An 11,322-nucleotide genomic window follows, 5' to 3' on the forward strand; every position below is an offset into this window, starting at 1 on the left:
AGGACGCCGAAAGAACTTGTCCCCCAACTAAAAAAAAAAAAAAAAAAAAAAAAAAAAAAAAAAAAAATAATAAATTCGAAAGCGATAAATGTTGTCTTTTGTGAATGCGCAGATGGGATTTATTTATGTTCACCCACGCGCAGGTCCCTCGAATTGCCGGACGCGGTTGCTCGCTGATACACCATCGTGGTCTCCAGTGTTGTGGATGTCGATTATATATAATTGTTCTTTTGTAGTAAACTAAGTTTGGTCTTCATGATGATGATAAGCTTGAAAATTTTAATTCTAATTTACGAAAAACTCTTGTTCAACTCGAAGGACCTCTCTCATTGGATAAGACAAAATGCCAGATTCTGATAAGATTAGGCACTAAGAAAAACTTAGATTTTTTTTTTTTTTTTTTTTTTTTTTTTTTTTTTTTTTTTTTTTTTTTTTTTTTTTTGTCGCCTTCCCGCCTGGCCAGGACTATTGGGAATCGAACTCATGACCACTTGCTCATGAGTTCGACACTATCCACTGAGCTAACGAGCGGCACATATAAGACTTTAATTCATCACATACAAAGTCATTCTGATACTGCACTTTAGAGTTTGCTGTGGAGCTCATCTTAAAACCAACAGAACCCAGATAGAACCCTTTTAGCCCCCATCAAACCCACCGACAAATGAATAAATTAATAAATAAATATATAAATGAAAATAAAAAAGGAAGAGACAAGCCACTCCGAAATTAGGAAATCAAATGGAAATCTCATAGATTATTTTATTTTATTTTATTTTATCTTATCTTATTTTGTTTACTAATATTATTTCTTTTTTTTCGCTGCATTCCGAAATTAGGAAATCAAATGGGAAATCTCATTGGTTCTTTTATTCTACTCATTATTATCATTATTATTATTATTATTGTTGTTATTATTATTATTATCATTAATATTATCATTATTATTATTATTATTATTATTATTATTATCATTATCATTATCATTATTATTATTATTATTATTATTATTATTATTATTATTATTATTATTATTAATTATTCTTTTCGCTGCAGTCGACAACATATATTTGTGCTCTTGTTCCCACGCGTGATTTCAGTGACTTGAGAGCAACCCATTGCACATCACAAGATTTGAACTTCCGATTAATCTTTTGATTACTTTTGGGTGAAGTATACATTTGTTCTCTCTCTCTCTCTCTCTCTCTCTCTCTCTCATTCTCTCCTGAACACAATATCCTGTCGCCCAGCAGCCGTTGACAGTTATTCCCTTCCAACTGATTACATAATTCCTCTCCCCCTTCCCCTCCCCATGACGAAACAAGTGATAGAGGTAAGACCCGTGGCATCGAGTGGGACTTGGGAAGGTGTCGCTGGTGGCACTTGAAACCCTCGCGGGACATGAGACTCGAGTTTATCGCAACGAGGGCGACAAGATAAGCTCAGCCGGCTAATGGAAGAAGGGGCCAGCGACCTTCGCTGTTTAGTGTCTTTGCATGGTCGGCAGGGAGTTGTGCGTTTTGTTTATACGTTTGTGGGTGTGGGAGTTTACGTTTGTGGATGTGGGTGGGTTGCTGTTACGCTCATAGTGCCCCGTCGCTCTCTCTTAACTTAGAATTTATCTTAAATTCACTTATGCTGTTGGCCTAGCCCCTAGATTATAATTTTTTATCCTAATTTGTTCCACAATTTGACCTATGTGTGTGTGTGTGTGTGTGTGTGTGTGTGTGTGTGTGTGTATTCACCTCGGATCTGCTGCAGCCTCTTTTCGAGTGAGCTCAGAGCTCATTATTAGCAGATCTCTGGGTAGGTCTGAGACCACTCGCACTCCACACACCGGGAATGCAAGGTCACAACTCCTTGACTAACGTCCCGTACCTACTCGCTGCTAGGTGAACAGGGGCTACACGTGAAAGGAGACAAACCCAACTTGTCTCCGCCCGGCCGGGGAATCGAACCCCGGTTCTCCGGCTTGTGAGGCCAGTGCTGTACCAATCCGCTATCGGGCCGTGTGTGTGTGTGTGTGTGTGTGTGTGTGTGTGTGTGTGTGTGTGTGTGTGTGTGTGTGTGTGTGTGTGTGTGTGTGTGTGTGTGTGTGTACTTGTTGACGTGACCAGGTCAGATTTAAGTCTTGGTCACTCCAAAACAAAACCCTGGATGTAAAAGTGTTCAACCTTCATGGACCAATGCAGGACCACCCTATCCATGCGTTCAAGATACAGCCTGTGTACCAGGATGGTGTCCAGATTTAACATATTTTGATTGTTAGAAATCCAGTCCCATCATTGACTTTTGGTCCATCCTGTACAACACTGGTACACCGCACCTCTAATGTAGTTCTTCCAGGGGACCGAACACGGACTTCCCGATTTCTATGCAGTGACACTATCCACCGCTACACGAAGGTGCTTACTATGAGTGTACAATGTCCTGACTCCGCTCAACGCATGTTTCATGCAATAAGGCCCTGTTCACACTGGCGGTTTGAACCGCGCGGAAACCGCGGCGGTACCGCATAGTCAAGGAAAAACTGCGCGGCTGCGTGTGAACGCCTCCATTGATTTACATTGTAAATGAACCGCGCGGTTCAAACTGCTAGTCGTTTAAGTCTTAAACTGATTTAAGGTCTTTTAAGGTCCTTTAAACCCCAATTAAGTTAGTGTAGTAGACTTAATTGATATTCATTTTAATTTATTTTATTTTGTTTTACTTATTTTTTTATTTTTCTATGTTTTTGTATTTAATTCATCCATTTATCTATTTATTTTCATTTTATTTATTTGTTCATTTATTTCTTTATCTCTTCGATTTATTTTATATTTATTTATTTAGCTATTTATTTATTTAGCGTCGCGAGGCGATATGAGCGTGCGCGTGCACACACACACACACACACACACACACACACACACACACACACACACACGGATGTAACTCTTATACTGTATACTACAATTGGGTGAATAACTTGATTAAATAACTGCACACACACGCATACACGAACACACACACACACACACACACACACACACACACACACACAGTGGTATAGGGAGAGTGAGAGAGAGAGAGACAGAGAGAGAGAGAGATAGAGAGAGAGACTATTATTAATGATCATCCTGAGTGTCGCTCTCATTTCCGTTGTGTGAGTTCCCTCCTTCCCCCAACCGTTGTCGCTGTTCAGTTCCCAAGCGACGGCTGGTTTTAGTGTCAGCAGACTTATCCATATTTCTAGTACCAGCTGCCTTTTCTAGATTACAGGATTAGTCTTCCTGTCTAGGTTTATAGTGCTGTCTCTCTTGTCTATATTTCTAGTACCTGCTGCCTTTTCTAGATTATAGGACCAGCCTTCCTGTCTAGGCTTGTAGCGCTATCTCTCTTGTCTAGATTTCTAGTACCATCTGTGTTTTCTAGATTGCAGGACCAGCCTTTCGGTCTAGGTTTGTAGCGTTGTCTCTCTTGTCTAGGTTTCTAGTACCTGTTGTCTTTCCTAGATTATAGGACCACCTTTTCTCTCTAGGTTTGTAGCGTTCTTTATTCTAGAATTGTAGGTCTGTCTTTTCTAGGGTTTTAGAACCAACTGTCTAGATTTTTTGGTGCCATGTTTCTAGGCTCCTAGTGCCTTGCTGTCTGTCTGTTCTAGATTTCTAGAGACATTGCTGTGGTCATAAACGGTGTTGTTTGCCCCCATAGCGTAGAGTGTATCTATTTCTAAGATATATATTTTCTAGGATGATCTGACGTCATCGTTATTGCTGGGTCTCCGATTTTTTTTTTTTTTTTTTTTTTTTTTTTTTTTTTAAGTTGTTGATGTATGGAGGTTTCTTCTTCTTCGGATGAATAAAATCGTCTGGCGGATGGATATGATTGAAAATGGATGACTGGGTTATATGGGTGGTAGGGTCTAATCTATTTATTAATCTATTTATTAATTGATTTATTCACTTTGATTTTTTTTTATTAATTTAATTTATTTAGTTGATTTATCTTATATATTTTGTTTATTTACTTTATTAATTTATTCATCGCTATGTTTACAAAACGAAACCACACGTTAGATGTGTGCCCTATGGCCGCCATACAAGGACACCCTATGACGTCATTTCCGACATGATGACGTCACAGAACGTCTTTGTCCTCCGAAAATGTCGGAGACCCGAAGGCCCTTTGCGGCCATAGGGCAGTCGAAGAACGTTCTGGCATAAATATTCTATGTTGATGTTTATGTTATGTCGTCAGGGGGGTCGCAGATATTAGGGGGCGATTGTCACTCCACCATTAAGGGGGGGGGGTTAGGGTTTCAGGGTTGGGGGGGTCTCACAGATTTTTAGATTCAATATTTTTTTTCTTTTTACAAATTTACCGTTGGGCAGAATCTACAGTCTGCGTGACCTACATGATGTCCGATTATTATTATTATTTATTTTTTTTTTTATTTATTTTTTTTTTTTTTTTTTTGAGAGAGAGAGAGAGAGAGAGAGAGAGAGAGAGAGAGAGGCCGAGGGACATCAAAAAGGAGTTGAGGGCATCCAGTCACATCATTTGAGAGAAAAGAATTTAATCAATTTTGTTGATTTATGGTTAAATCGAATAAAGTGTTTCTGTTTCATTTGTGTTTATATGTTCAGAATATCTTCCTTTCCCATAATATCTCTGGGTACTATGAGGCCTTTATACTTGATTAGATCAGTGGTTCCCAAACTGAGCGTAAATTACCCCCCTGGTGGGGTAATCTAACAAATTTTCGGGTGTAATAGAGGAGTGACAAAAACAATAATAAGAATTCTGAAAATCTAGAAGTCAAGAATTTCTCATCTAGCTTCAAAGCATGCAACCCCATTCATCTTACTGATGTTCTCGACATTTTTGGTAGTAGTCATTAGAGATGCACAATGCTCAAAAACAATAAATGAATTATAATATCTCTAGTGTTTCAATTTAGCCACATATATCAATGTTAACTACATTTTCTGAAAGAGGTAACATGCTTAATGTGGCATGTTAAATTGGGTAACAAAATGAAAAAGTTTGGGAACCACTGGATGGCTGCACGAGCAATCCAAGATCAAAGTCCTGTGTAGAACACTCGTTATTTGTTTTTGAATGGGGCAGTTTTCCTTCGAGATACAAAGTATGAGGCTGAATATTTCAACCGAACCTACAACCAACGCGTTTACTCAAATATGCTGTGCGTCATCCACCATTGGCTGTGGTAGGCTGAACATCGCACCAAGCAAAACGTTCCTTAAACGACATATAACACTTCTCTTCATTTGAATCTCTTCAAAACCATTACTCAAAAATTGGAGGGTATTATATATTTACATACGCGTGTGTCCGTGTGTGATGATTCACCACGGTCTTGGATCACGTGTTGGATTCGTGATGGACAGTTATTTCCCCCTCCTGGATAAGAGCTCAGAGCTCATATGGCCCGACTCATATGGCACTACTTACACACACACACACACACACACACACACACACACACACACACACACACACACACACAACTCCTTGCCCACCAGAATCGGAGTGCCAGCTCACAGTGCAGCGATGCTGAAATTTGTTCAGCCCTGGGTGGGACTCGAACTTGGATTGCTGAATTGGCGGTTGAGAACGGTTCCACTGCACCCTCGAGCCGTGTGTGTGTATGTGTGTGTGGACCTAATAGCCTCTCATTAGGACTAACAATCCCACTTTCATCCAAAGGAATAAGCCGAACCTGCGGATCTTGCATCATCACTAGTCTGGTCTATCAATGTTCCACTAAGAAAGTTCCTTTTAATTAATTGATTAATTAATTTATCTATTTAATTAACTATTTGTTTAGTGCGTTCTTTGCAGACTTTGTTGTCCTGGCTTAAAATATATATAAATAAATAAAACAAAAACAAACAAAAAAATAAAAAATAAAAACGGAAGGGAAGCAAATCGAAATATGGGAATTCGAGAAAGATTATATTTGTTTATTTATTATTATCGTTTTATTTATTTATTTATTTATTTTCTATTTTATTTATCTATTTGTATTTTATTTTATCTATTTATTTATTTATTTTATTTTATTTTTTATTATTATTTTTTTTTTTTTTTTTTTACTCTGGAGAAAAAGTTACTGTCACCGCTTCTTGGCCATCCTACAGGCGGGTCCTTTCCTCCCAAAGGACACCATAAATAAGGAAGGAATGTATACAACACGTCATGCGCAGTTCCATCATGCAGACTCTGCATCACCACTAACTCGGTAGGAATGCATCATAGTTAGGGAACCAGTTTAAGTAACCGAGTTAATGTCTTCGTGAAGTAGAGGTGATTATCACGGAGAAAGAAAAAATATTATAATTGTTAGATTAGCGCATTGTCGCCTTTCATTTGTTATATAGTAGTGTCCTATATGATATCGTGGATTATTTATTTATTCGTTTTTTTTTCAAAGAAAATTGTACGAATACAACAACAATGAAATATATGTTCGCTTAGAACGTGTCGTGGGCATGGCTCAAGTGTCTTTAATGTTATGTGGGTCTTTCTCTCTCTCTCTCTCTCTCTCTCTCTCTCTCTCTCTCTCTCTCTCTCTCCTCTCTCTCCCTCTCTCTCTCTCTCTCTCTCCCCTCTCTCTCTCTCCCTCTCTCTCCTCTCTCTCCCTCTCTCTCTCTCTCTCTCTCTCTCTCTCTCTCTCTCTCTCTCTCTCTCTCTCTCTCTCTCTCTCTCTCTCTCTCTCTCTCTCTCTCTCTCTTTGACTATCTCTCTCCATCTTTTTCTCTCTGACTGTTTCAGTCTTTCCCTCTTCCTCTCTTCTCTCTCTATCTATATCTCTGTGTGAGTGAGTGTGTGTGTGTATGTGTGTGTGTGTGTGTCGACAAGAAAATCACCCAACCAATGACATGCAGTGCCTGTTGATGAGATAGGTGGACCAGCTCCCAGGTAGGACGCCCTATTTTTCATTTATTCCACACAAAACAGACGATGAATATCAGCGGACGACAACCGATTACAGATGGAGTTGAGAACTGACAGGGGACCTTTGGGTCCATAGCAAGGCTGAATACTGAGGAGGTGAATGGAGGCGAAATATCACCAGTAAATATCACCACGATGTACCCTTCTGAAATACTTAATTACATTTGTGTGTTCTCAACCTGGGGGGGGGGGGTCATGACGACCCCCGAGGGAACCATTAGAAGAATTTAGGGAAATTATGGGTTGCTGTTGCAAATTATACACTTATATCCAGTGTGAGGAATCTGGATATGGAAACTTCTTTTAATCAATGTTTTATTATTACTATTATTTAGTTGTTTATTTTATTTACGTTATTTATCTGTTATTATCATTGCTTATCATTATTAATTCTATTTATTTATTATTTATTTTGTTTTATTTTATTATTAATATTATCTTTTATATCTATTTTATTTATTTATTTATTTATTTATTTATTTATTTATTATTTTATTTTATTTTAGCGCGCGGGGTGGGACTTTGGAGGGAAAATGAAGCAGAGCCCCACGAATATTGACATTTCATAAAGGGGGAGAATGGAGCGAAAATGGTTGAGAACCACTTGTCTAATTCAAGAGCATCGTGGCATTAGCCCAACATCGAGAGCATCTGCTCTTCTTGTAAAGGTGTCGAGCGACAGTAGAGTTTCCGCTGGAAATTCCTAGGTCGACCTCGAAAAAAATCCTTCATCCTCCCTCACAAGTTACTCCGTGTAAAGAAGTGGTTCTCAGCCTCAATGGAACCTCTGGAGGATCTAGTGAGGCTCTTAAGTGAGTCCACCGACCGAAAATTAGTGGTAGTTAGTGGATGCTTAGTGATATAATTCATGGTTGAACTGGTCTTCTCCACGTTCATGAACAGTAGCACATAAATATAGAGATTAATAAGAAAATATGATCTTGGCGCATTTGACCCTACTGCTTCATAACAGTGCGGGGGGTTTTCTAATTAGTGGTAGTTAGTGGATGCTTGGTGATATAATTCACTGTTGAACTGGTCTTCTCTACTGCTTCATGACAGTGTGGAGGTTCTTCTAATTAGTGGAAGTTAGTGGATACTTAACAATTCAGTGTTAAATTAGTCTTTTTCGGGAGGCTTATGAACAGTAGTACATAAGAATGGATATTAATAAGAAAATAAGATCTTGGCTTCGAAACTGACCTTCCGGATTCTTGAGCACCTCAGATGAATAAAATCACCTGGCAGCAGATAGAACTAACACTAAAATAGGTTTAGATAGTAAACGAGTCGGTTTTAAGTGCTATACTAGAAAAGTTTATAGTTACCAAATTTCATTGTTGTTTCACTTCCCTCTCCTCCCTTCAAATTCCGTTTTCTTCCTGTAGTTCTTTTTCTTCGTTTTTTTTTTTCCATCTTCACCCTTCCCCTTCCCTCCTCCCCCTCTCCCCTTCCCCCTCCAGGGTACATGATATCAAGGATCATGCTTCAGGAGATGTCTAACATGACTTGCCCTCAGTACCACGCCGACGCACCCGTCCGACTATAGGCCAGACCATTTTATTCAGCTGAAAGAGAGAGGGACAATCTGGGCTAAGGTCTGAGCGGGGAGTCTCGATCCATCCAAGATCTCGTTCAGGTCGGGGTCCGCCATGACACAAAACATACTCACACACACACACACACACACACACACACACACACACACACACACACACACACACATGTATATATATATATATATATATATATAATATAATATATATATATATATTATGTATATGTGTGTGTGTGTGTGTGTGTGTGTGTGTGTGTGTGTGTGTGTGTGTGTGTGTGTGTGTGTGTGTGTGTGTGTGTGTGTGTAGAACATATGCTAATGATCACGGTGGCGTCGGGAGCTTGGTATTAGTTAATACCACGATTTGGCTCTTTTTGCGCTCAGTTGTGTAGTCGTTAGAGCGAAAGGCATTATGATGGTCCCCTCGTCTCTGTTCTTCAAAGGGAGATAAGTGAGGAGCTCTTATGTCAGGAGACACTCAACTATAACCGAGGTTGTCACCTTTGCCCAGTGTACTCGGGCTGCCAGGGAAATCAGAAGACGTCAGTTTCGAACGTGGGTGGCACGTCATTTGATTCGCTATCAGAACCAGCGCGCTACTCGGCAAAAAAATAACTAGATTAATGATTAAATAAAAACACAAATAAAATGGGACTCGCATGGATGGCAACATTACCACCAGAGGTATTGCTATATAAGTGATCATATAATTTCCCTTAGATCGGCTGAAAGAGAGTATAGTGCCAGGATGTAGTTACCTTGTTTCTTTAGAGAAGATCGTTCGTAGGAGTCTGTCAACTAAGCTCTGCCCATTTTTGAAACTCTGTGTCCTGATTGGTGTAGATCGCTTCAAGGTTACCAATGACGTGTGAGAGTCATCAGTTCAAATAAATGTTACTGTGCTGTTGAAAATATACTCTATGTTGGCTTTTCAAAAATTGAATTTATTCATTTCTTGGCTATCTTATTTTTGGGTCATTTTTGAAATATATAAACAAAAGATAAAACGTATTTATCAACCATAATTCACTTTAATTCTAAGCCATCAACATCGAGACACTCGAGGAGACATACATGCAGAAATTGAAACGTGGTACAGCCAAGCAATCGGTTAAGTCACCATCACTTGTCACGTGTTAGCGTAGGTTCGAGTCCTTGGCTGTACCACGTTTCAATTTCTGCATGTATGCCTCTTCGAGTGTCTCGATGTTGATAGCTTAGAATTAAAGTGAACTGTGGTTGATAAATGTAATTCTGTTCTCTGGGACCCATTCAGTGTTGTACAAAAAATAAAATGTATTGTGAAATGGGGGCAGGGCTACAAGGGAGTAGGCGGAGCTTCTGTGACCGATTGCCAATAAAGGACTCTGATTGGCTCGAAGGTTTTCGTGACCTTAAGGGAGTTTGGTGGGGGGGGGGTAGCTTTTCAAAACCCTACAAGATTCAATGAAATTTGGGAGGCGGAAGAGGGGAGGGGAGATGAGTAATGCCAAACCTCCTCCCCCCACCCCCTCCCCCCGAATGACTTTATATTACGATTTGTGGAAAAATATTTTAAAGGTTCATATCCCTTTTTAAGGGTTCAGATCCCTCGGTGGCATTGGATCGGAACCTATTTGTTAATTCCATGATAATGTGGTAGTAGTCAGTGACTCAGATTTGTTTACTTTTTTTAACACTTCACAATAATTTGGAGTTCTGCGAGGCAGTTTTATATTCTATATTATTTCGTTCGTTTTATCATTTCCAAATTTTAACATCAATTAACTTTGTATATGAAAAAAACACTCGAAAGTAGATAACTTAACCCTACTGATTACACAAAAGAAAATATATTATAAATGCTTAAAGGTGTTACTAATCCTTCACGTTTTGTTTGAACACACGAAAATTCGAACACTGCGCAGCTTCGACATTACTCTGCGCAAGGTCCATACAAACTTGCGCAATCCTAGAAATTAGTTGCCCAGTTACAGAATTTATTTGCGCAGTACTAGAACCTAGTTGCGCAATTCTAGGATTTGTTTGCGCAGTTCCAACGCATCCTTGCTCAGTTCTAGAACTTCTTTGCGCAGTTCTGGAATTTATTTGCGCAATTATAGAACTCATTTGCACAGTTCCTGACACATCCCTTGTTCAGTTCTAGAACTTCTTTGTACAATTCACTTCGCCCCCAACGTCTCAATTCTCGCACAAGACACATCACGCTTCAGTTCCAGTAACTCACGTCGTTCCAGCACTTTCTCACGTCGTTCCAGAACTTCCTTGCGTCGTTCCAGCACTTTCTCCCGTCGTCCCAGCACTTTCTCACGTCGTCCCAACACTTTCTCACGTCGTCCCAACACTTTCTCACGTCGTCCCAACCCCGGCAGGATCACCGATACCCGACACTAAGTTCCGACAACGAAGCTTCCCTGCAGAAGACCTCATGTACCTTCCACCGACACGGGATGAAGACTGGAGGGTCGTCACGCGTCCACGCGTGAAGGCACGATGGTCTGCCCCGTGGATATGTGCGTGCGTGCGTATATGCGTGTATTTACCTCGTTATATCTAGTTGGGAGTGTATGGGGTTTTAGTAATGCTAGTGAGGTCCCGTCTTTTTTCCTCCGTTTGACAAAACCTTGCTTTAAATTATTTTATAGCTTTGGCATGGGTTATATTTTCATCTTGTTCCACGGGTCTCCTTCTATGTGGAAAGCTATACTTCCTGTGTATGTGTGTTTGTGTGATTCACCATGGTCTTGGATCACGTGTTGGACTCATGATCGACAGCTATTACCCTCCCGGAAGAGAGCTCA

The 11,322-nt window shown here is 39.8% G+C and overlaps 1 protein-coding gene across 4 annotated transcripts in view; it reads right to left on the bottom strand.

Annotated features, from left to right (window-relative positions):
• The window catches only part of LOC143038425 (sodium-coupled monocarboxylate transporter 1-like), a 33,182-nt gene extending 22,204 nt beyond the window's left edge, over positions 1-10,978 (bottom strand). Inside the window, exon 1 of one of the 4 annotated variants that reach the window (XM_076207594.1) lies at positions 10,956-10,978. The gene's annotated coding sequence lies outside the window, so the exon portion shown is untranslated. The other 3 variants (XM_076207592.1, XM_076207593.1, XM_076207591.1) reach the window with 3 other exon arrangements.
• Between the last annotated feature and the right edge of the window lie 344 nt (positions 10,979-11,322).

Source organism: Oratosquilla oratoria, chromosome 24 (genome assembly GCF_046742065.1).
Source record: "Oratosquilla oratoria isolate Oo_2021 chromosome 24, ASM4674206v1, whole genome shotgun sequence".
Taxonomy (NCBI): Eukaryota; Metazoa; Arthropoda; class Malacostraca; order Stomatopoda; family Squillidae; genus Oratosquilla; species Oratosquilla oratoria.